This window comes from Pseudorca crassidens, chromosome 18 (genome assembly GCF_039906515.1).
Source record: "Pseudorca crassidens isolate mPseCra1 chromosome 18, mPseCra1.hap1, whole genome shotgun sequence".
Lineage (NCBI taxonomy): Eukaryota > Metazoa > Chordata > Mammalia > Artiodactyla > Delphinidae > Pseudorca > Pseudorca crassidens.
Window position 1 is genome coordinate 66,873,542 of NC_090313.1, and position 25,092 is coordinate 66,898,633.

At 35.2% G+C, this 25,092-nt stretch overlaps 1 long non-coding RNA gene across 1 annotated transcript in view; it reads right to left on the bottom strand.

Annotated features, from left to right (window-relative positions):
* The window catches only part of LOC137211013 (uncharacterized), a 36,580-nt gene extending 12,580 nt beyond the window's left edge, over nt 1-24,000 (bottom strand). The window contains exons 1-2 of the long non-coding RNA XR_010936851.1: nt 23,949-24,000; nt 14,137-14,223 (exon numbers count right to left, since the gene is read on the bottom strand). This is a non-coding gene — a long non-coding RNA (uncharacterized lncRNA). The remainder of the gene's footprint in view (nt 1-14,136; nt 14,224-23,948) is intronic.
* Nucleotides 24,001-25,092: the final 1,092 nt, after the last annotated feature.

The window sequence follows — 25,092 nt, forward strand, 5'->3', positions numbered from 1 at the left end:
GGAGCAGGTTCTTTGGCAGTGGACAGTCAGTAAGTATTTCCTTGGAGACATTTATTTTATGCTACACTAGAATTCCAGAAGGCCCTGTTCTTGACCTTCTATTGATGAACAATTTTATTATTGCCTGGATGAAAATAGAAGCAACGCTAATCAAATCTCTCAATCTGATAGGAGAGTTAAAATGTTTGGTATCAGAATTTAGATTCAAAAGTTTGAACAGATTGAAACCTGTACCATACTCTGATAGGGCATTTTTTTTTTAAAGCAAACAAATAAAAATCGACTGCATTTACATGGCCTTGCTGCATTTAAAAAATAAAGGAGGAGAGAAAAGTTGGTTGAGTGTAGCATTATGACCCTAACTACCAAAAAAGTAATATCTTCAACTATGTTTATAGAATTATATTATTCATATCATAACATAGTATCGTGTTTACTTTGGATAATTATATTTTAAGGAGGATTTTGAAGCAAAGAGTATATTAAGAAAATAAATTAGACACAGACTTCTTTTTATCTGAGAAGCAGTTGATGAGATTTAGAAGGATATGGTGGCATTAGTGGGTCCAATTAGGTCAGAAGAGAAACAAACAAACAAATAACCAACAGGAACAACAAAATTTAAGAACTTGTCATGTAGAAAAGATGTTTGATTTCCTATGGGCTAAGATGTATGAGTAGATCCAAAGTATGTACATTTTGGGGAAGGTGATTTAGCTAAAAGTGGCAGAACCTGAACTCCCTTTTCCCTCTCCATCCCATTTTTACTTCTTTCATAGCACTTGTCAAACTCTATTGTAACAGGTACTTTTCTGTCCATCTTACTGAGTTCTTTGAGGAAAGAGATTATGTTTTGTTGTCTTGTTCATCCATAACAAACATCAGGCCTGGTACATATGCTTGAGGGATGCGTGTTAAATGGAGAGGTATAGATTATTTAATAGAGACATCCAAAAGCCTGACTAGACACATTTGCAGGTAGAATGTACCCTATTCCTGGCAATCAACCCACAATTGAGAAGGCAAATGATATTGATAGTTTAGAGAGAATTTCTTTTTGTATTAACTGGGAGTTAGTTCTAGAAGCTCTCTACGCTAAGTCTCCATGTCAATTCCATGACGAATCAATGAATGAGATATGGCTGTTTAATTATAAATACTTCATATGTGAATAAATTTTCACAGGTTCACAAGAATTCAAAAATGATAACAATAAGATTGAAAAACTAGGAATATCAGTAGTGCCTCCTGCAGCTAGGCCAGAATCTGTGACTAACTCGGCACAGAAGCATTTAATATCCTGCAAGTGATAATAGATTTTGCTAGGGTATGAATCACTCATTTTGTTTTTCTGGAATGTCAGTTTCTGCTATGTTTTTGAAAACCATATGTCATTATCAAAAGAATCATACCTCAAGTTTCAGGCTCTTTCAGTACTGAATATGATTGATTATTCTGAAATTTTTAAATGACTTAAACCATAATCATTCATCTCTATTCCTTAAAAACATTTTGCCTGACTATGGACAGAGGTATTAAATGAGGCTCATTAAGACCCCCTTTCATACTGGCAGAAGTAAAGTTCGCACTGTGACATTTAGTAGATAAAATGAGGAGAGCCGGGTGTTTCAAAGACAAAAAGGATCCCTAGCCTTTTCACTTTAATTATGGTTGTCATCTTTTATCTGCTTTTGTCTTCTACCATCAGTTTAATGAAATATTATATAAATGACTTTATCTTGTACTGAAATCCATGCATCAGTTTTCACTGGCTACTTACTTTATAAAAATGCAGTCTCCTTGTCTTTGTTGTTGCTGTTTATGTTTTTTCCTCAGAGTTTTGGACCACTGCCTTAAATATTTAAAGTTTTTAACAAAAACATTCTACAAATAAATGAATCAAGTAATTGAAACTCCAACATCTATTTTTTCACACCTGTACTAAGAATAAAATGAAACGATTTCCAAAATATACTGTAAGTTACTTATAAAAATACAAGCTTTCATTATGGAACCTGAGACACTGAGTTTGTTGAATGACAGACAATTATTATTTTGCTCTAAAAAGCTGATTTATAAGTAATTTAAAAATCATAGAATAGGAAGAAAAAGTAGATAGAATCAAACAAAATTACTTTAAGTTCAAAAAATAAAAATGTAAGAAAACAGAAAACAAAACAGTATCTCAAACCAAAACAGAGATTATACCATTAAAATGGAATAAGATGATGTCTTACAAGTATTTCAGGAGCGAGAAGATTCTGGGGTCCAGACTGTCTAGCTAGCAGCAGATGGGAAATTTACACCCACTTCAACTGGGGTGTAACTTTTTCTCTACTGTGCATTTTGCAAAATATAAACTTCTATCACTAACTCAAGGGCCTTTCCTCATAATGCTTATTATGCATTTCAAAGTCTTTCTCTTTTGGGACAATGTTGGTATGATATTCACAATATTTTGTCCTAAACTATAGCGTGCATAAAAGTTAGGGAGAACCTATGTCCCAGTTTTTTGGGGAAAGGTCCTGTTTATGCCTTGTGGCCAAGCACATTTATTATTTTCAGCTCCATTTCACTCCCTAATGTGTCCCAGTTGGGTGAAAAATCCACGGTCACCCTACTTATGGATTACCAGTTGAATTCCAGTTACTCCAGTAACCCATAGCTTGGGGCCTTATTCCTCAAAAAGCAGTCCTTGGACTAACAGCAAGAGCGCAATCTCTTGCTAGACTCTCAGGCCCCAGCCCAGATCGCTGAGTCAGAATCTGCATTTTTAACAAGATCCCCAGGTGATACATATGGACAATAAAATTTAAGAAGCACTACCCTAGAAAAACAAGCTGATCTGACATTAGCTTCAGGACAGTTAGTTTTTGTAAAATATTGTAAACATCTATATAGAAAATACCAAGCAAAACAGAAAGTTGACTAAAACAAAGAAAAAAATGTCAAATTTTTTTCCCACCTCTCATTTTCAATTAGATTGCTTCCTTCATTTGCAATTAGATTGGTAATTAACATAGCATTAAAAAACTTCTCTCTATATCTTTACAATCCTACTTTGTTTTCATTTTAATAGCTTAATATATCAAAAATGCAACTGAATCATATGTTTATCTATATACAAGTTTATTAGATTATTAGGAACCTAAAATCTATGTTACCTACTCATGGTAAGAAAGAACATAATTAGCATCCATGATGTCCCCCAAATTCTCTGCAAATTTCTCTTGGAGGTAACTGCTTTTCTGAATTTGTAAAAATCAACTTCTCATCTTTCTTTATAGTTTCAACAAGCATGTATGGATTCCCAAATTATATAATTCAATTAGCCTGGTTTGAAACTTCATATGAATGAAATCACACTGCCTGTATACATGCTTTTTGCCTTTTTTTCCATCCAACATTAAGTCTCTGAGATTAATACATGATGCTACAGGTGATTATGAGTGTTTATTTCATCCCATAAAATTTTCTATTATATAAATATGCAACAGTTTATAAATTCATTCTATTATTTATGGATTTGTGGTTTGGTTTTTTGTCAGTTCTTGTGTACTAAAAACAATGCTGCCCAAAGTATTTTTATAATTGTATCAAGGTGCAAATATTAAAAAAAAAAACTATCTTTAAGATATATATCAAGAATTAAAATGTAGCTTTGTAGGATATGTGTATCTTTACTTTTACTAAATAATGACGATCTATTCTTCCAATTGTTTATATGAATTTATAGTCCCACCATTAGTGCATTTGTGTTACTTTTTTCATTCCCATGCTTGCCAATTTTGCTAATGTTAGCGAACCAAACTTGGGTCCACTCACCCATGCAGAGTAAAGCCAATCTACTGACACCGGACTGTAGTGAAGGAAAGTGCTGTGTTTATCGTAGGGCTCCGTACAATTATTCCAGGGACTGCTAGTGCTCAAAAGGACTGAACTCCCCGATGGGTTTCAGGAAAACACTTCTAAAGGCCAGATGGTGGAGGGGGTCGCGGGGCACAGTCTATGTGACCAGCTTGTACACAATTCTGTAATTGGTTGATGGTGAGGTAACAGGACAGTGTCACAGGGGTTACCATTATCAGTCGTTAGGCTCCAATAGGCCCTGGGGCTATGTGCTCATGGTCATCTAGTAGTTATTATCTTCCATTTGGTGGGGTTTCCACCTCTGTAAAACAACTCAGGAAATGTGCATCAAATACTATTATCTAGATTCTTTAGAGAGGAGCTAAAGCAGAGGATGTGGAGGAAGGGTTTGTTCTGTGAAGGCCCCAGACGGTCCTGCTTTGTTACACTAATTTTTAGACTTTTCACTTTAGCCCATCTATCAGATGTGTTTTTAATTCTCATATCCGTGAACAATTCAACATGGTTGAGCATGGGTTCTTGTGGGTTCAGAACATTTGAATAGTTTTCTTTGTAAACTCTAGTCAAGTTAGTCCATTTCTCTTGTCTTTTTACTCTCTTTATGGTATGTGTTAATGACAAGAAGTCCCTCATTTTTACATAGTTGCATTTATCAATTTTTTCTTTAACATTAGCATTTTCCATATGTTCAAACGTCCTTTCATATCTTGAAGTCACAATCCATTTACTTATATTTAATTTGTATGAAACATTTATAGTTTTGACTTCTACATTTAAGTCTTCAAACCACAAGAATTATTTTTCATGTGGTGTCAGATGTGGACCTTCAATTTTATTGACTTCATTTACTTGGTGTATTTCATTTTGGTTTTCATGAATCAAGTATCCAAATCCGAGTAGATCTGTTTTAGAGTACCCTATTCCATTCCATCAGATATTCGCCTATCCTACTAGAAATGCCAAGCTGTCTTAATTACTATAAGTATGATATCTTTGCATAGGTACATATAGTTAAGTGCTTGAGCAAAGTCTTCCGTTTTCTTTTTTTTCAGTGGTATCTTGGCCATTGAAATATAAATTTTAGAACCAACTTATCAAGTGCCATAAAAATAAATCTGTCTGTATTTTAACTTGGAATGCCTTAAATACACACATCACTTTTTGTTGTGTTTAAACCATGAACATGGCATATCTTTCTATTTATGTGCCTCAATATTTGTTTATGCAAACTTTATCATTTTTTCTCAGAGGTCTTACACATCTTCTATTAGATTTGTTTCTATGTAGTTCATTTTTGGTGTTACCGTAAATTGAATCCTTTTATTTTACTTTATAACAGAATTTCAGTGATATTTAAAAATATAATTGATTTGCATATGTTAATTTTGTATATGGCTATCCATCTAACCCTTTTATTAATTCTAATAATTTAAGGTAGGCTTTTTGAGATTTTCTGTTCATACAATGATATCATTGGCAATTAGTGACTATTCTCATCCTTTGCAATCTTTTTGCATCAGATTTCTTGGTATTTGCCTTTTTTCCTGAATGACATCACTCAAAACTGTTTAAAAAACATGGTGATGGGGCCATTCTTTTTTTATTCTGGATCTCAAAAAGAAAGATTTCAAGATTTTATCAGTGTAATCTCAAAGGGAAAGAGTTCGATGTTTCACGGATATGATACCTCTTGCAGAGTTTCTTGTAAATAACGGGAAATTCTCTTCTGTTATCCATTTTTAAAATTTTCATCCTAAATTGATGTCTTTCATCTATTGAAATGGTTAATTTCACTTTTTCCCTAATATGAGAGTGAAATAAAAGCTATTAATTCATTTTCTGATGTTAAATGTTACACTTCTGTAGCAAACCACTTCTTGATCATGATATAATTTTTATATATTTCTGAATTATGTTTGATCATATGTTATAATTTTAAGTATATTTATATGTGACACTGACGTGCATATTTCCTTTTTTCATAATTTTGTTGTCAGATTTTGCTAACAAGGTTATAAAAACCTCCAAAAATAAATCGGGAAACTCATTTTTTGCCTGTTTCTAACTATTCTTCTGACTGGTGTATGGGGATTTCTTTGTGGGCAGAGCTTCTGCTACTGCTATAATTTCTTTAGTGGATCTAAAGCATTATTTGGGTATTCCATCACTTGAATCATTTTTAGTAATTCTATTTTTTCTGGGTATTTTCTAATATTCTCAATTTTCAATACTTTGGAATAAAAGTGTTAATTATCTCATATTATCATAATATTACATCTATTTATGTGCTCCTTTTTTATTCCTATCATTTATTTGAGCCACCTTCTTCCCCTCCTCATTAGTCAGATTAAAGATTTGTCAGTCTTACCTGTCTTTTCAGATTGCCAACTTTGGGGTTTTTTTCTCCTGTTTTTTTTAAAGTGTATATTATACAAATATCTAAAGCTCAGGACATGAATTAAAATAACCCTGTATCAACAGCAATTTATGTCTCTGTTGTTCTCAACTTGTCAGGTGTGCTAGTATTTCTTAGTTTGTAAAAATGATAGTAGGTAAAAGATAAAAATGTATTAAAAGTTGGAAAGGCAATTAAATTGTCAAATAATGGTATCTTAAGAAATTAGTCTCTCTCAACCAGCTGCAGGTTCCAGAAATATGTAAAGATCTATAAACCATTTTTTAATCCTTAAAGTATGGATTTTAAAATATTTTTTGTATTGCAGACTTCAAGAGTCCATTTTATTTCATCCAACTACAATTTATTTGCTGTGTAATCTACACTGTGTATATTGTAGCAGCACCATGTAATGAGTTCACCAAAATGTTTTTATTTTGCTTCTATACATATATTTAAGTCACATACCCAAGGCCCCTTTTAATCAAGGGAGGCTATTTGACTAGTTCTGGCCAATAGGATGTGTATGTAATTTCTGTATGTTAAATCTATGTTTGGTCTCTAAGGCTCTTAAGAAACTTTCCACACATTCTTTCTTTCTTATTAATGCAGCTGGATGCAAAGGATTTCAGTATTTTGGAAACATGTTATGGTAGGATCCCAGATTCCTGAGTCATACGTTGGAGGAGATCTGGCTTGATGATCTGTTCAAACTGCTTTAACCTGTAATGTGATGCAGATACAAACCTTTACTGAGATAAACCACTGATACTTCAAAATGGAATTGTTACCCTCCTATGTCCCATCATTACCTATATAGTAATCGCTACGTTGAATTGGGACACTGCTATTGGGAAAAAAGTAAAATACATAGCATTTGTTATAGCCAACATATAAGATAAAATATACGGTATTAGTCACGTGGAGGTGGTAAGTAAAAAGATATATCAGAACAGATGGCTGGATATTTATTCATCTTATATTGCTGCAAAACATTTAATAAAACTCTTACCTGTTATAACAACTTGGAAGGTAAATAACGTCCCTGCTCTGTAGCTTAGGGGGAAAATTCGGGAAACAGTGCCATAATAGCGTGTAATGCTTTTTGCTAGGTGCTTTTGGCAAGGTATTGAAAGGAAGAGGAAATGAGCTTGGTAAAAAATTAGCTGCTTTGAAATCAGAACAGAAAGGCAATGGAAAAGTTCCAGAAAATAAGGGCCTTGCATATTTTGAAAAAGATTACTTTTATCCCCAAAAAAGGTTAAAAAAAAGGAACTTAAAAGACCTTGATTCCACATATAAGCGATATCACATGATATTTGTCTTTCTCTGTCTGACTTCACTTTGCTGCACACCTGAAACTAACACAACCTCGTGAAGCAACTATACCCCAATAAAACTTAAAAAGACCTTGAATGTCCAGGGCTAATAAAATTTCTCAATTGTATAAGTTATTCAGAGTAAATATTAGATCAAGGTGGTGGCCAGATCACCTCAAAATAGTCACCAGATCAGTTGCTGTTCCAGATCACCTCAAAATAGTCACCCTTAAGTTTAAAGAGTGATCCTTGTGCTAGGAAGCTTAGAAATAAGCCAGATACACTATACTGGTTATTTAACTGGATGATTGATTATCATCCTGCTTAGTTCAGTAATAAATTCCTGTCTATTAGCACATAGAACTAGTCTCCCCCTTCATTTTCTGGTTCTGACTCCTATGGATACTAATTCATTCCTTCAGCTGACACTTTACTAATCTAATCATAGATTCAATCTAAGATGTCAAACATCAGAAAAACAGCCGTTCTAGGAAGACATTGAATATGAAAAGGTGACATAATATTGGGAGAGAAGGGAAGGGATTATGTGATGGGGGCTGGGTAGTGTAGAAGTGCTAAATCTTGATCTCAACAATAAGAATTAAGTGGATGATATTTAATATAGAAAACTAGGAAATAAGATTATGAGGAAATTATTTAGAATTATGGAGGTGAAGCCAGGAAAAAATGGAAACATTAGAAAGAGCTTTTTGGGGGGAAATCAGAAGTAGAGTATGGAACAGTTGATATTTATTATAATACAGGTACAATTGCAGTTTTAAACTATGTACTTTATTTTGAAAACAAATAAATAAGTAAATAAATAAAATAACAAAAACAAAGTGGAAGTATTTTGCATGTGCGCAGGATTTTAAAAAGTTCCGTGAGCAAGGATTACGGTGGAGCCATTTGGACACATTGAAGAATGTGAGTTTGGACTATGTCATGAAGAGCTTAGTGTACGATACTGTGTTTTGATTCTATCTTGAGGGGGATTGGACATTAATGAAGCATTTCAATGTAAACAAGATTAAATTTGCATTTTTAAAAAGGTCACTGCGTCATCTCACGGACGATCCTTCGGTCACTAGTGCTCTACTAATCTAGTTTTGAGAGCTGTTTGGACACGGCTCCTACTCCAGTCCTGCTTGTTTTTGCCTCATTCTGCTGCAGCTCCTTTTCATTTATTCTCCTCGCCACACTGTAGCCGAAAGCCTTGCTAACTTGCCACAAGTACTGGAAAAACCTTGAGTCTGTCTAAATTCAGAGACTTGGCAAACTTACTCTGTAAAAGGTCAGACAGTAAATATTTAAGGATTTGGGAGCCACATATAATCTTTGTCACATACTCTCCCCCAATCCCACCCCGCCCATAATTCTTTAAAATCATTCTTAGCTCACTGGCCCTACAAAAACAAGCCACATGCAACATTTGGCCCTTGGGGTGGAGTTTGCTGACCCCTGATCTAATTCATACTTCACCATACATATCAAAGCAGATTTAACAGTTATTTAGTTGGTGCTATTGATAAATATATCTTACATTCTATTGTTTTCACATCACATTGCCTTTTGGGGCTTTTCACTGCCTTTTGGGAATTGGGTCTCCCTGTCATTCATCCAGGTAAAGCATAGATTCCTTATTGGAAGCTTCAGAGCACTTTATAAACCAGTTTCCTTACCCCAGTTTCTTACTTTGCCTTTTCCCAATGGTTCCCAAAGCAGCTCCACATGCCATAAGCTACCTGCATAGAATCACCTGGCGTGCTTACCACAGTACAGCTTCCTGGGCCCAGCTAAACACATGAAAGCAGCTTTAGGCTTATGATTATTTTTAAAAGGCTCCTTAAGTGATTCTAATATACTTCCTGTTTTGAAAGCACTGTATCCTATCAATGCATTTACCTCAGTCCAACCTCTGAGTACAATATCCTCCCTGCAGGCATTCTCTTGGCATTCCTGGACCGGCTTCTCTTGGCATTCACAACAGGTCTTCCTAACAAATTCTGTCCCCATTAGTATGGAGCAAGTTATAAACATGTTAAATTGTATCTCATCTCACCATCTGACTCTCTTTCACATGTATATATTATTGTGTGTGTGTGTTTTATGTAAAGAGAGTTTCAGGCCCATGTGCAGAAATAAGCCTCATTGCAAATTATTCTGTGATTAGGGATGACGGCGTCTACCCAAGTATAGAAGAAAACCTGCTTTAAAATAACGGAGTAAAAATAAATCTGTCTGATTCTGGCAAAACGGTAGACCAGGATAGCCAGAATCTTTCCCCATATAAATAACAAAGGATTCTGGAAAAAGCAAATATATGATTTTCAATAATAGTTCAAGCTCACAATAAAAGAAAGCAAATGTGTAGGGTCCAGAAATGAAGAGGAAACCGAAGGACCTGGTAGGAGCAGAAAGTGACGGCCCTGGCGGGCCTGGAGGATCATTAGGCCACCAGGAGAAGAGGCGGTAGATGACGAATGGCATGACATAGCTAAGAATTATAGGCCACAACACTAGTGAGAGGGGGCTAATACACTCTATCTTCTTATTCAGAGAGATGACGGTAAATATGCCTCCCTCTAGCCCTAGGTGAGAATATTTCTCTCCTATGAAAAACAAAACTCTTAATCTATTTGAGGCCAGAATTTACACTAATTGCACAATATAGGAAAGCTCAAACTGAGAAATGAACATAAATTTGTCAAGGGCCAGAGCCTCTGACAAAAACAAAGGGAAAAAAAAAAACTATTTGGAAAGAAACTTCAACAACTCATGCTGCATAGGAATTCTACAATGGAAGAAAGAACCTATGTCAGACATAAGATGGGATCATTTAAAAATATTGCAAATAAGAGAGGAAACAATCCATTGTAAACAAAGGTAGTAGTTACTGCAAAGAGAAATGTGTTCCCCCAAAGCTTGAGATGTTGAAACTTCAATCTCAAGGAGATTAAAACATAATTACCTTTAAAATGATTGGAGAAATACAAAGTAAGGATCCCCTAAGTAAGTAATACAGCAGTGTGAAAATAAAACAAAGAGACAGATAAGAAACTTGGAGAACATATAGAAATTAAAAACTAATAGTTGAGCAGCAATTGAAAAATCACCCCAAATCAGCACAGAGAGTTAAGGAGATGGGAAAGGAAACATAAAATATAGAAAGACAATCTGTAACTCATCTATAAAAGAAGTTTCAGAGAAAAAGAATAGAAACAATGGAAGAGAAACAGTATTTGAAAATATTTTCAGAACTGAGGAAAGATCTTAAAATCTTAAAAGATCTTAACATTTAAAAATGCTCCAAATTTTGAGCAGAATAAAAAAATATAGTTGATCACATGGTAGTAAAAGCAGAACACTACAGACAAGTAAATAAGGCTAAAAAGCACCCAGAAAGAAATGAGACTACCTACAAAACAACAATTAGATTAATGAAAGTCTTGATAGCAACAGGAGAGAACAGAAAAACAAGGGGTGCTATTTCCATGTTGTGGGAGAAGGTAAGTAAACTATCATTGAAAAGTGACAGTAAACTACATACAATTTTGAGGAATGAAGCAGAGATTTTAAAAGAAAAATGGAATTATATGATTTTCATGAAAAACTTACCAAATATATACTTCAGGAAGAAAGACGTTTGAACCCAGAAATCAGTAAGATGTAAGAAACTATATATATATACACACACACACACATACATATATATATATATACACATACATATACAGATACACACATATGCATGCATATATATGGTGTGTATGTGTATATACATATATACTGCCAAGAATGGATTCCAAAATTCAATAAGGCAAATAACACTGATTAATTTGAAGAGTCTTTAAAACTGGTAAATACTAGAAAATAATAACAAGAAACTGTAAGATAATTGTTAGCCTTTAATGCTGATATAATGGTCAAACTATTTAATAACTAGTTTAAAAATTTAACTAATTTAAAAGCAGCAAAATGGGGCTTCCCTGGTGGCTCAGTGGTTAAGAATCCGCCTGCCAATGCAGGGGACACGGGTTCGAGCCCTTTTCCAGGAAGATCCCACATGCCGTGGAGCAACTAAGCCAGTGCGCCACAACTACTGAGCCTGTGCTCTAGAGCCCGCGAGCCACAACTAATGAAGCCCCACGCCTAGAGCCTGTGCTCCGCAACAAGAGAAGCCACTGCAATGAGAAGCCAGTGCACCACGACAAAGAGTAGCCCCTGCTCGCCGCAACTAGAGAAAGTCTGCACGCAGCAACGAAGATCCAATGCAGCCAAAAGTAAATAAAATAAAATAAGTAAATAAAAAACACAGCAAAATGTGAATGTTGATTCCATTCCTGCATGATTTCTTTTAAGGAACAACACTGACCTTTGCAAAGACCCTCCTCTCTGAGTTAAATCGACAGTTATTACATGCTAAATAGTTTCAAGAAAAAAAAAACTTCTCTGAAAATCAATGACACTGTTCATGCCACTGCTTCCTCTCTCTGCTTCTGCTGAACTGCAAATACATAAAGATAAATAAAGAAGTCCTAAAAGCCCAGAAAGAAACAAGAGATTACTTGTAAAACAACAATTAGACTGACGGAAGACTTCATCAGTTTTATAACACTTATAATACTGCCTGAGATCTTTATATAATCACTATCTCTATTTTTGACCAAGTCTTGAGAACCATGGATTGGACTCTCACTTAATTCGTCAGGTCAGATGACATGTGGCATGAGAGGAAACCTGAGACTATGGCTCTATTGCTGGGCCGCCAATGACAGCTCTGTCACCCAGTGAGAAATGACTAATCAGAGTTTCAGTTTCTTCACCTTTAAAATGAAGGTGATGAACATCATGTCCCTCTAACAAGTCAGTATGCATTTTATCACAAGAAGAAAAAAATTGTAACTATATGTGCTGATGGGTGTTAAGTAGACTTACTGTGGTGAGCATTTCTCAGTATATATAAATGTCATATCATTATGTTGTACGTCTTAAACTAGTATAATCTTATGTCAATTATATCTCAATAAAAAACTAGTAAGTTGAATTCAGTAAAGACGTGTTTTTTATGATACATTTTGACCACATATAATTTTTCCCCAGATACAATAACACAAAATTACTTGACTTTTTAAATAGTAGAACTTAGCAAATATGTATTAGAAATAATTAGAAATAATTAGTACTATGAATAATATTCATATATTGTATAAATAACAAATATGTATCCTAAATTGTGAAAATGATGAATATGTTGTGAATATTCTGATGTATTCATTTTTAAAGCCACATATTTCAAGAGTTTTTATACTTTCATAAAACCTCAGAATTATATAGCTGTATCATATAATTGGGTGGGAGGAATGAATCAAGAATTTAGTGTTAAAAATTACATGTGGCCAAGATTTTATGAGTTGAATAAAAGACATAAGCTGACTGCCACATTAATGCCAAGATAATCAGGAAGGAAAAAGAAAAGGACTTTGTAAGCATCTGGTAGATTTTGTGCTAACCAGAGAAGAAAATATACTTTGGGAATTATTTCTATTATTATGTTCCGATCTAAACAATTCTAAAATGTAGAATATTAACCCCAGTTGTCTGTGTCTTCTTTAATTTTTAATGACTTGAATGATAAATGGTAGATTCATAGTGTGAGGGTTTTGAAACTTCTTTGGGTTACAAGCCTATACAAAGATAGCTGACCACTTAGATTGTTCAAACAAGGGGAATTTCAAAACTCCTATAAATTAAAAAGCCACAGAATAAAACAGTTGATAATAAACTAGAGAAAATCTCTGACATTCAAAATTCACAATCCAATATATAGGAGAGCAGATTTCAGTAAGTAGTTCTATACCATTGATAGTTGAGAACAAGTCATGGAGGCAGTGACTGAGCCTTGCTTTCAACATCTTGATTTCCACAAGAAGCGAAAATACCACAGACAGAATGGTCATCTGTTATAGATTTTCACCTTTGATTTTTACCTACAATATCTTCCCTTGCTGTTGAAATGGTCCATTTTTTAAATGTGGAAATCCATCCAATAACATTTTAACACATGTGATCTGAGTTGGATGAGACTGATGTCTCAAAGGAACCATTCCATTCTAACCAGTCTGCTTCTCATACTTTTCATTTTTATCTATGCTAACCATTCAAAAATACCAGTAGTAAGAAGTTTTAAAAGTTATGTGATCAGATTTGATCAAACGAGCAACACAATTACAGTCCCAATAACACTTGGTTCATACTAAATTTTAAATATATATGTGAAAACTATATACTTTGGTAAGGATAACACTGTACTAATTGATTAGCTGGTCACCTACCTTATATGAATAACCTTTTATGAGCCCAATACTGACTATCAGAATTACGTAAACACCCACAGTTCTCACTTACATGAACTTGAGAATACTGAAATGCTACAGAGGTATTCATTTCTCTGTGCCCCATGATGTTTTGTCTATAATTCTTTTATTGCTCTTCTTATTATAATAGTTTATTAGTTTATAAATATTTCCTTCTACAATATTGCATACTCACTGAAATCACAGAATATGTAATATTCATCTTCGTGTTTCTTGAAGTCTTTATGTTCCCAATGCATTCTAAATGCTCTGTCAATGTTTGCTGGATGAAAATAAAATAGGAAAAATTATACAATAGTTATAGAATGAATGAAATGTCCTCCTATAGAATAGATAAAATCTCATTACCCGTTTCAACACTTTAGCTTAAATGTGAGCTCTTTATGGAGTAGAACCACAGAGCAAGTGGACATAATGATGTTGGTTTCACAGGCTATTAGTGTAGGGCACCCTCCCTTAGTGCTAGGAGCACAACAAAAAGAATATAGGAATGGAATTGAAAGTTGCCAAGAAAAACATATCACTTTGTGCCACAATTTTAACTAGATAGAGCCTGTTGGTTTCCGGAGAAAAAAATGTTTGAAGTTTGCTTTTGCCTTCATGGAGTTCATGTCAAAGGAAAGATACTAATTAATACGTACTACATCTAATATCAGTGAATCATTCAGTATTAATCATATACACAGAAAAATCTGTTGTGTCTGAGGGGACTGTCATATTCATTTGATATCCAGCAATTGTTAGTCATACAAAGGTAGCATTAAATATGAGAAATGACAAGACAGTGAAATTGGAAGGAAATTAAGCATTTCATGAACAAGAAACTGACTCAGTAGTGAGTTATAACCAGTGGAAAGAAAGTTGTTTTTTTTTTTTCCAAAACAAATCTGGTAAAATGATCCTGCTGTATATGAACTTTTCCTGCATTTTTCCCATTTTAGAGTGAGATTCAGCTTAGAAATTTCCAGGCCAGCACCAAATGTTCTCTGAGACACAGGATTTTCTGACAAAGAGTACTTCTGAATGACTCTGTCATTACTCTTTACTACACAAGAATACCCTTCCCTTCCTATAAAACTTGTCTCAAACTCTTTTATGAAATCTTCCATAATTGATTCCATAATACATTTTTTTCATTCATAGGATAATACTGTTATCTTTTTAGTGGTAAATTTTGTACATACTTTTATCTAACTCAGTCATTTGGTACTTATGTACAGGTTTCCCTGTCTGAATTTCCCATCGAATGATAGGGCTTAAAACATACGTTTACTTCAAAGTCAAGATATTAAAATAAAAAAGCACAATAACTGTCAATATCTTAACACCCTCAACCAACTACCATGACCACGCCCCATTCTCTGCTTCATCATATCCACATGGGAGAGCCAGTCATTCATTACCTTGTTTAACTTGAGCAGGCTGCCCTGCTGTTAAATAATCTTAGTTTTTACAATAATGAACTTAACAGATGCATAAAAGCAGAAGCAATGGAAATACGAAATTTCTAGAATCTTCTGGTCTATATCCCATGAGGTTAGTTCGAGAGCAGAATTTGGAGTAAAAAGAAGTAAAAGGTGGCAGGAACCAGCACTGACTAAGCCTTTTATGTGTCAGTTTCTATCACAGGAGCCTGACGCCTAAGACATCACTAATCAAGGCAACGATCCAACTAAGGAAGGATGATTTACGTTTTGTGCCTGAGGAAGTTGCGAATTCAAAGGGCCAAGTGCCTTGGACAGAATCACTCAGCTGATACCTGGTACAGCCAGGATTTGCACCCAGTATGGTGTGGTTAGATTAAAAACTCATCTCCATTCAAAACATGTGTGCACCTCACAAAGAGAAATAGTTTAATTTGTATTGCCATTGAGAGAATATAATTGAGACTTTGGGAAGAGAATGAATTAAAAATTAAGGTTTTGTTTTTGTTTTTAGTTATAAATATCACTTACAGATATTTTTCACTAGAAATTTCCCAGCCAAAGGTTTTAGAAATGGTAACAATTATTTGCTTTACCAAACACATATCAAATTTCTCTGGGCTTGCTCTTGGTTTACATTTTAATGGAAATTTAATTCATTCAAAAACAAACACTGTTGTAAATCTGAATTACAATTAATCACTAATTTTCTTTACAGCCTGTCATACTTTTAGAATTTGGTTTGATTTAGCTGTTTGGGGGTGGGTTTTTTTTTTTTTTTTGCAAATAACCAGAGAAAAATATAGAAAATGTAATTGAATCAGCGTTGCTTTCATATCTGTCACCTAAACTACCCTACAACTCTTAGAAAAGAGCTCAGCAACAAGATAACATGAGGGATAAACACCCAGTATTCCATACTGAAGACAAATCTTAGAGCCAACATACAACATTTGTTCTTTCCATAAATACTTGTATTTATCTAAATTTTAGAAAGAAAAATGCAAATTAATGCAATAACTCTTGTCTCTTAGGCAGATATTTTCAAATGTGTTGTTACACTACCATTTATTCAGTGCCAGAAATAAACTTCAGTGTTAGCAAGCATAAATTAGACCAAGGTCTGTGACCCAGGATCTAGCTATCAAGTAAAACCATAACAAATCATAAAATGTAATCACATATAAACACAATTGTTAGAAACATTCCACACGGACTAAATAAAGACCAATGTGATTCATGTTTTTGTTAGGTAGAACACGGGTAATTTGTGACAATCTTTTAGATACTTTTTTAATGGAGAGAATTTCACAACTTAAAAGAAATTGGTGATTTCTTTTATATATCTCATCCAACATCCTTGTTTCTTTGTGGCTGTTGTTTTTACAGAAGAGAAAGCTGATGTCTGGAGAGGTTTATAATTTGCCTGAGGTTACACAGATTTTTTTGGCAGGGCTGGAACTATAACTTCTTTCCTTCTTATATGTATATTTTTAAGCATATTACAGAAAATAAAGGTAACTTTATAGTTTTTAGTTAAAATATTTTATAACTTTTTTGATTCCTCAGTTTTTAAATGGTGAGGGAAAATTAAAATAAAACTAAAGTCAATTATTCTGCTCTTTGATGCTGAGCTATTCTTCAGTTGGGGATGTAATTGTAGGACCAGATAATCAATGAGGTTGGAATTCAATGAGGTCAAATATACCAAAGAACATTATCTCGAATACTTTGCATATTTGTAAACCAAAGGAAGGGAATACACTGTTAAAAAAGGAAACCAAATCGAGTAGTGACTGACATTTGTGACAAAGTGGAGAAGGTGACATAAGAGCGGCTCAAAGCTAAACCAAGGTTAAACCATAAGGATAGTAGGGAAAGTGTAGACCTTATGTGGACCCACACTTTCTTCCCTGGTCTTGGATTGAAGAAGAGATATTGGGAGTGATTTATGGGTTGAACTGAGCTGGGCACCTTTACAGTTTTAAGACTTGAATATGCATTTTTTTTTGAACACTATTTAGTGAACACTAGCTGTGCTAGGTACTCCTCTGGATGCTTGGGAAACATCAGTAAAACAACACAGACAAATGTCCCTGCCCTCCTGGAGCTGACATTTTAGCAAAGGCAGACAGTATACATGGCAAATGAGTAAGTTATGTGCTAATACTAAAGATGATTAATACTATGGAGTTAAATAATATAAATTAAATAACTGAATATAAACCAGGCAAGGGGGATGGAGAGGATCAGGGGCAGGAAGCTACTTTCAATGAAAAATAGGGCGGCCGGATTAGACATGATGACAAGTCATATAAAAGCAAAGACCTGAAGGCAGAGAGGTCCACAAGAATCAGAAGAGGTGAGAAGTACAGCCACATAAATCTCTAGAGAAAGGGGACTTAGGCAGTGGGAACACCCAGTGTGTAGGGTCTAAGGTGGAGGTGTTGTGAGTTGCTGGAAAACAGGTGGGGCTGGAGTGGAGTGACAGGTACAGTAGTAGGAGGTGCAGTCAAAGCAGTAGTGACAAGCCTCACAGTGCAGAAACTTGGGGATCATTGTAGAGCCTTGGTTCCTATTCCCAATAGGATGTGGACACCCCTGCAGGTTTGAGCAGAGATGTGACATGCTATGACATTGAGTTTAAAGGTATTTTTTAAATGTGCAAGAAAGGAAGCCAGGGCATGGGTGAGGAAGTTATGGCAGTCATCTGAGTGAGAGGTAATGATGGCTTGAACCAGGGGGAAAGCAACGGAAGTGAAAAAAGTGGGCAGGTTCATGGTATATTTTGAAGGTAGAAGAGATATTTATTTAATCATTTAATTGATTTCATATATACAGCAAATGTGTGAGTCTAACAGACAGTTATTAGAACCAGTCTAACTGGCCACCAATAAAGAGTCTTCAACTGCCTTTAAACAAACAATACATCTCATGGGTGCTCACATAAACAATGTAATCTTTAAATTCAAAGGATTGCAGAACATACATGAATTCTAGAAAATCCTTCGACTGCTCAACTTGTGTTGTGATTTTTTTTTCTCTGCTGTCTCCTCTGGGCATCACTCTGTCACTTATCAAATGTCCTTTCTTATATTTCATCTCTCTCTCCTACCATCTCATTAGATTCAAACTTAAAAGCACTTTTCTTTCTTTCCAAATCCACCGTTCATTCAAAAATCTGCAAAATACATGTGACTGTTTTTCAAAAAAAAAACAAAGAAAAAACACTCAACATTGTCTCCCCATTTAATTGTTAGCCAACTAATCTTTCTGTAGTAATTAAACTTCTTGAAACAGTGCTCTATGCTGAATCTTTTTTATTCTTCACGTACTCTTTATTCCTCAAGCCATTTTAATATTGCCACCACAGAGACAGGTCTATCTGGACTTTTCTTAACATAGTGAATGATAATTTACTTTTGCTAAATCAAATAACTCCTTTTATGCTCTCATTATTTAGTGCATTTTTTTGTCCCTAATTAAACTTTCCAAATTGCAGTTCAAATTAATGTTTGTGAATTCTTCTGAGATCTATTTAATACTCTTCTTTTTTTTGTTTTTTTGTTTTTTTTTTTTTTGCAGTACGCGTGCCTCTCACTGTTGTGGCCTCTTCCGTTGCGGAGCACAGGCTCCAGACGCGCAGGCTCAGCGGCCATGGCTCATGGGCTCAGCCACTCCGCGGCATGTGGCATCTTCCCAGACCAGGGCACGAACCCGTGTCCCCTGCAAAGGCAGGCGGACTCTCAACCACTGCGCCACCAGGGAAGCCCTAATACTCTTCTTTTGTCTCTTTCACTAGCATTGCTTCTTTCTAAGTCATGAAGTACTTTAATGCCAGTCTTCCTCTCCCACCAGGAATCTCTCTTTTCTCCTCTCCTTATCCTCTTTTTTTTTTTTTCTCTTCTCTTCGGTGTTTTACTTATAAATACAGACTCCTCCAAGAAAACCCAAACCATTCCATTGGCTTCATCTTTGGCCTATATGCTGACTAAAACCAAATCCAAGATTGCTCTTAATTAAGACAGATATTTCTTTCTGGACCCAATTTCTGAATTCCCAGAGGCAATTCAAATAAAAGTTGTCCAAAATAAAAACCCATTCCCTCCCTCTCAACACATTCATATTAATTAAAAACATGTCAACATTTGTGTTTTCTATCTCAATAAAAGACTCCAGTCAGTTACACAAGCTGGTAACTTCCCTCTTATTATTTATCCCAATTTCTTCATAATTGTAATAGTATTAAAAATTGTATATGTCTAGTAAATCCCTTTCTTACCATATATTTTCAGTGTCACTGTCTTTTTTTTGTTCTTCAATATTCTATTGCCTCTATTACCTCAGAAACTCTTGACTTGTATACTTATGTCAACCTTCCTTTCCTGAAAGCTGTTTTTCTTAGTCTGAGTTAGCTCCCTAAAGGATAATACAGACTTACAGTTCAACAGGGCAGATTAAGCGGAGACTTCTATTTTCTCTCCCCCATAAAAATCTCTAAAATCACAGTAAAAAGACATAAAACGTAACAGCCCACAAAATGAAAGGAATGAGAGAAGAGAGAACAATGTGTTATTTAGTTAAGAATACTCAGGGAGATAAAATTTTGATGAGACAAGTTCATTTCTGTCCCAGAGAGAGTAACAGGGACTACATTCACCCTGCAACCTGTTGCAAGCACAAAACAGACAACATATACGAAACGATGATGTATAAGACACTGGACATCAAAGAAGAAGGCACAGTGATCCCCAGGAAAGAGGAAACAAACCAGGTGAGCCCACGATTGTCCCAGTTTAGTGACTGGAGAGTGTACCCAGACTACAGGTCCGGAGGGAGAACCCAGTCAGAACCTGATGGATTCGCTGAGTCGAGATGGAGCTAAGAGTCCAGGGGAATGAGGGAAACTAGACCTCAAAGGACGGAATGCCTGAGAAGAGGAAGCTGCCCGAAACTGGAGAGTCACAGCAGTTCCCAGTCAAGTACCCAGGCGAGTACTGCTTAGTGCACACATGTGAGGAGAGTACTTTGGCCAAGGAAAGAACCACCCAGACAAACTGAAGAACCTAATAATCCATGGGTTATTGGGTGGAGTACACAGAGGAGTCTTTCTTACCTCCGTAGTAGAGAATAATTAGGCCTGGAGCAAACACTAGCCCAACTGATTACAACTGCTGCATTCCAGACCCCAAATCAAGAATATTTATGGAAATAAAAAAACAATCTATCACCTGACAAGGTAAAAGTCACTATGTCTGACACCCAATAAAATAATTATAAATAAATTATCAGGCATGCAATGAAGCAGAAAATTATGATTTGTAATGAGACAATAAATCAATCAACTGGGTACAATTTAGAATGAACACACGTTGGGAGCAGCAGACAAGGATATAAAAACAATTATAACTGTACTCTATGTGTTTAACACAGTAAATGGAGGCAGGAGAAGCAGGGGAGAGTGTGAAGGATGGATTAGACAGTGTCGTGAGGAATCTTTCAATGGTGATGGATGTGTTCATTATTTTGATTGTGGGGATGATCTGGTGATGGATGTGTTCATTATTCTGATTGTGGGGTTGATTTCACAGACGTATATGTTGTCAAAACATTAAATTTTATACTTTATAAATGTGCAGTTTATTATAAGTCAATTACACCTCAGTTAAAATATTGAAGAAATAATTTTTACAAACAAAAAAACAATTGAATGACTTTCTAGGCAATGAGGCAAGATGGAGCTTGTATTACGGGGTGGAGTCATGGTCAAACAGTGGTCAGGCCAGGCCTGGAATCCCCATCTTGGAGTCCCTCCCTACTGGCAACTGGGCAGAAGGATTGTCCACAGACATTTGGAATGCAGTGTCCCAGTCCTCAGAGTCTAATGGTATAAAAAATTTGCTCTTCATTATCATTCCCTACTAGGGAAGTCAGATGTAATTTGTTTGCTATCACGATAGCCAGAAAATAGAAATAATCTCCCAAAGGGAGTCTGCTGTCACATGTAGATCTTCTTTTACATCAGATAACATGGGGAATTCAAGGTCCACCTTTCCAAATTGTAGACACAGGGATCTCTGCTAAAGATGACTGACTTTTCCTGAGGACTGAGGTGCCACGGGGAATGTTCAGGCAGTGTTGACCACCTTTACTAGCCCTTCTACAGGTGGAGATTGAGAGCCCATGCAGAGTCTAGAAGAGTGAACACCCAGCATATAGTCACTCCACATGACAGATAACGCTTTCTGGGTTCCTTCTGCCACGTCACGTGGGGCGACCTTACCTCAAGAAAGAGTTTCTACTATGTTTGGAGCAGGCAAAAAAAGCTAAACTCTTCACCTTCTTATGCTTCCCGAAATATTTCCATTGCCACATTTCTCAGTTTGCGATTATGGAAAAACAAGATTGTGATGGTCCCAAAAAGGGTAAGAGAGACCATGATCAACACTAAATAGAACAATATGTAGCACACCGGACGGTATCAGCACTGTGAATACTACCTTCGGCTTCTGCCTGAGGTTCATCACCAGTGCCATGGCAAGGAGGAATTAGACCCCGATAGAAGAGACAATATATAACCTTTAATAATGTGTTTTATTATGGGATACAAATCTCGGAATATAGACTTCATTATTCTAAAAAGTTGATTCTGAAATATGAAACTCGTCTGGTTACATTTTAATGGGAACTTGTACAAGTCTCAGTTAGGAGCCTAAATGTTATCACTTCTATATTTGGGAGGATCTGCTCAAGAAGATCTCAATTTTTTTAATATAATCTTAAATATTAATAAAGTTCTCAGTTGACAGATTCTGAAGGATAAAAGTATTAAATGCAAAAGTATGGTCAGCTACAAAATCTGGAAATATTTATGTTCAAAGGGAGTAGGCTAAGGGAACAACTTCTGCACAACTTCGAAACACTGATGTAAAACATTTTATTCTAAGTGAAGTATCTCATATGATAACTTTATGTGAAAAGTCTCTCTCTTGTGGGTGATTTAAGAATTAGTAAATACATTCATGCTCAATCTCCCTTTAAAAGCTTTGGGAGCAGTTAATGAGACCACTGGGTTCACTTTCCAATGCTCTCTCACATATGTTAAAATTTTCCAAAACCCGTTAAAGGAAAAATAGGAATTTGCCAATTATTGGAGGCAACAGTTACTATTATTCTGTATGGTCCATCATGCATTTTCACATTTAATTCAGGATTATCTGGTATGAATCTGCATTAGTGAGATCATTCACAGGACTTTGAAAGGCCATCATTTTCATTGCTGTGTCTTTTAAGGACTTCAGGTGATCAGGAGACAGAAACTAACACAGATATCAACTTTTCCTCAACTGTAGGGAACTAGTTTATTATTCAGGAAGATTCAGAGCAAACACTAGTAGACTAAGTGAAAGATTCAGAGTCACTAGTAGATAAGGTGAAAGGCTGAGGTAGAAAGACTTTTTGCTTTCCTCCAAAATAGAGATAAATATTACTGCAACTACCATACAACTAATAGTAGAGGACTAATAATAATATTATCTCAGTGCCAGGCTCTGAACTTGAGCTTTGCTGAAGAAATATGAACTTCTAAACATTTGTCTCCTGTTATTCCCTTCTCTCTTGCATTCTTAAAACCAGCAGAAGCTTTTCCTGGTAATTTCTCTTTTATTCCTTTCAATGATAATGTTGGCCTCCAATTTACTTCTTAGATTGTCTAGGATGGTTTATTCTCCTGATCAAACCCATGTTGATATAGTCCCTCTCACCTTGGCCCTAGCCATTCAATTCATTCTTTCCCTATTTACATCATCGGTTGAATAACATTTTGCCTGATCTTATATTTCTTTGCAAATGGCATAAAGAAATAACTATTTCTTCCGGGAGACTACTCCAAGTTCTTGCTGGTTTGAATTACACTTAGTAGATAAAATAGGATTTTTTTTGGCTTCCCTGGTGGCGCAATGGTTGAGAGTCCACCTGCTGATGCAGGGGACACGGGTTCGTGCCCCGGTCCGGGAAGATCCCACATGCCGCGGAGTGGCTGGGCCCGTGAGCCGTGGCTGCTGAGCCTGTGCGTCCGGAGCCTGTACTCCGCAACAAGAGAGGCCCCATAGAGAGAGGCCCGCGTACCGCAAAAAAAAAAATAGGTTGTTTTTTTTTTTTGCCTCTTCAAGGCCTAATACTTGGCTGTTTCCTTTTTCCCCCAACCTCAGCAAAACAATTAGCACTATAGACAAAACATATTTTCTATGATCAAATATCTCCTGCAAGATAATAAATTATATTAGTAAAGACACTTGACAAATATCTGATGATTTTAACTTGTTAAATATTCAAAGGTAAATCCATTTTTTTCTGGATTTAAATTAAAAATGACAATGGTATTTCTAACCATTTTAAAACAGGTTGTGATGGTATTCGAATCAACTTTTTGTAAAAAACAGGGTTTAATAAAGCAGAAAGACATGGGGTTTTGCATTGCTTAATGAACTGTTACTCTTCCTAATTAGATCATTATGTGCTTATGCAGAGGTCAGTCAGAATAATTAAGTTTATATCTACTTACCAAACTGTGATAGTATGAGTCTATGGCAATAGTTGATTGCGCACATTCAAAGAACTGTGAAAGATAATTGCAAAAGAATTCACCCTTCTAGTGCAGAAAATGTTCTAAAATATATGATGCAAACTTTTTTAAAAAAATAAGTAAGCATATTACTTAGAAAAATTATAACTATTGAATACTATTGGACCTGGTTATACTTCATACTCTCTCTCTCCTTACATGTTCACCATCTTCTACTGTTCTTTGTATATACTTACTTAGTGCCTGGAAATAAAATATATATATATCATGCAAATTCACATACATGACACAAATAATGGAAGAAAACACAAATCTTAAATAGATTAACTTTTATCTCCAATAGATTTTTTTGTGTGTAAATGTAACAGCCAGTACATACTTATAATTATCTTTTTTACAGACTTTATTTAATATAATTATAGAATCTAAAAAAAAGTGACATACTTTACTAGCTTAATTTACCTTCTTGACTTTAATGGAAATAGAAAATGGGTCGTTTTTAGAAATAATTTTATATTGGAATAATTCGTACATACAGACAAGTGTATGAATTTATAAGCACTTTTTTCTCAGTAAGGTGTTATTTTTATTTTTTAATTAATTTTTATTGGAGTATAGTTGATTTACAATGTTGTGTCAGTTTCTGCTGTATAGCAAAGTGAACCAGTTATACATATACATATATCCACTCTTTTTTAGATTCTAATCCCATATAGGTCATTACAGAGTATTGAATAGAGTTCCCTGTGCTATACAGTAGGTTCTTATTAGTTATCTATTTTATATATAATAGTGTGTATATGTCAATCCCAATCTCCCAATTTATCTCTCTCTATAAGCTTTTTTTAATTGATTTATACATGTACCTGCTAACCAGGTTAAGAAGTAGAATATAACCAGTGCCTTAGAAGAACTTGGACCTTTCCTAATTACATTCCTCTCCCACTCCCAGAGGCAACCAGCAACCTAACATTAATCATTCCTTTGCTTTTCTTTATAATTTATGTCCAACGTAGTTATACCTGCAAAATATGCTGTTGTGTTGTGAAAAGCTGAGTAGCAATCCCAAATTTAGCTTTGTAAGGAAAGGACAAATTACTACACCTGGGAGAGAACAAACCAA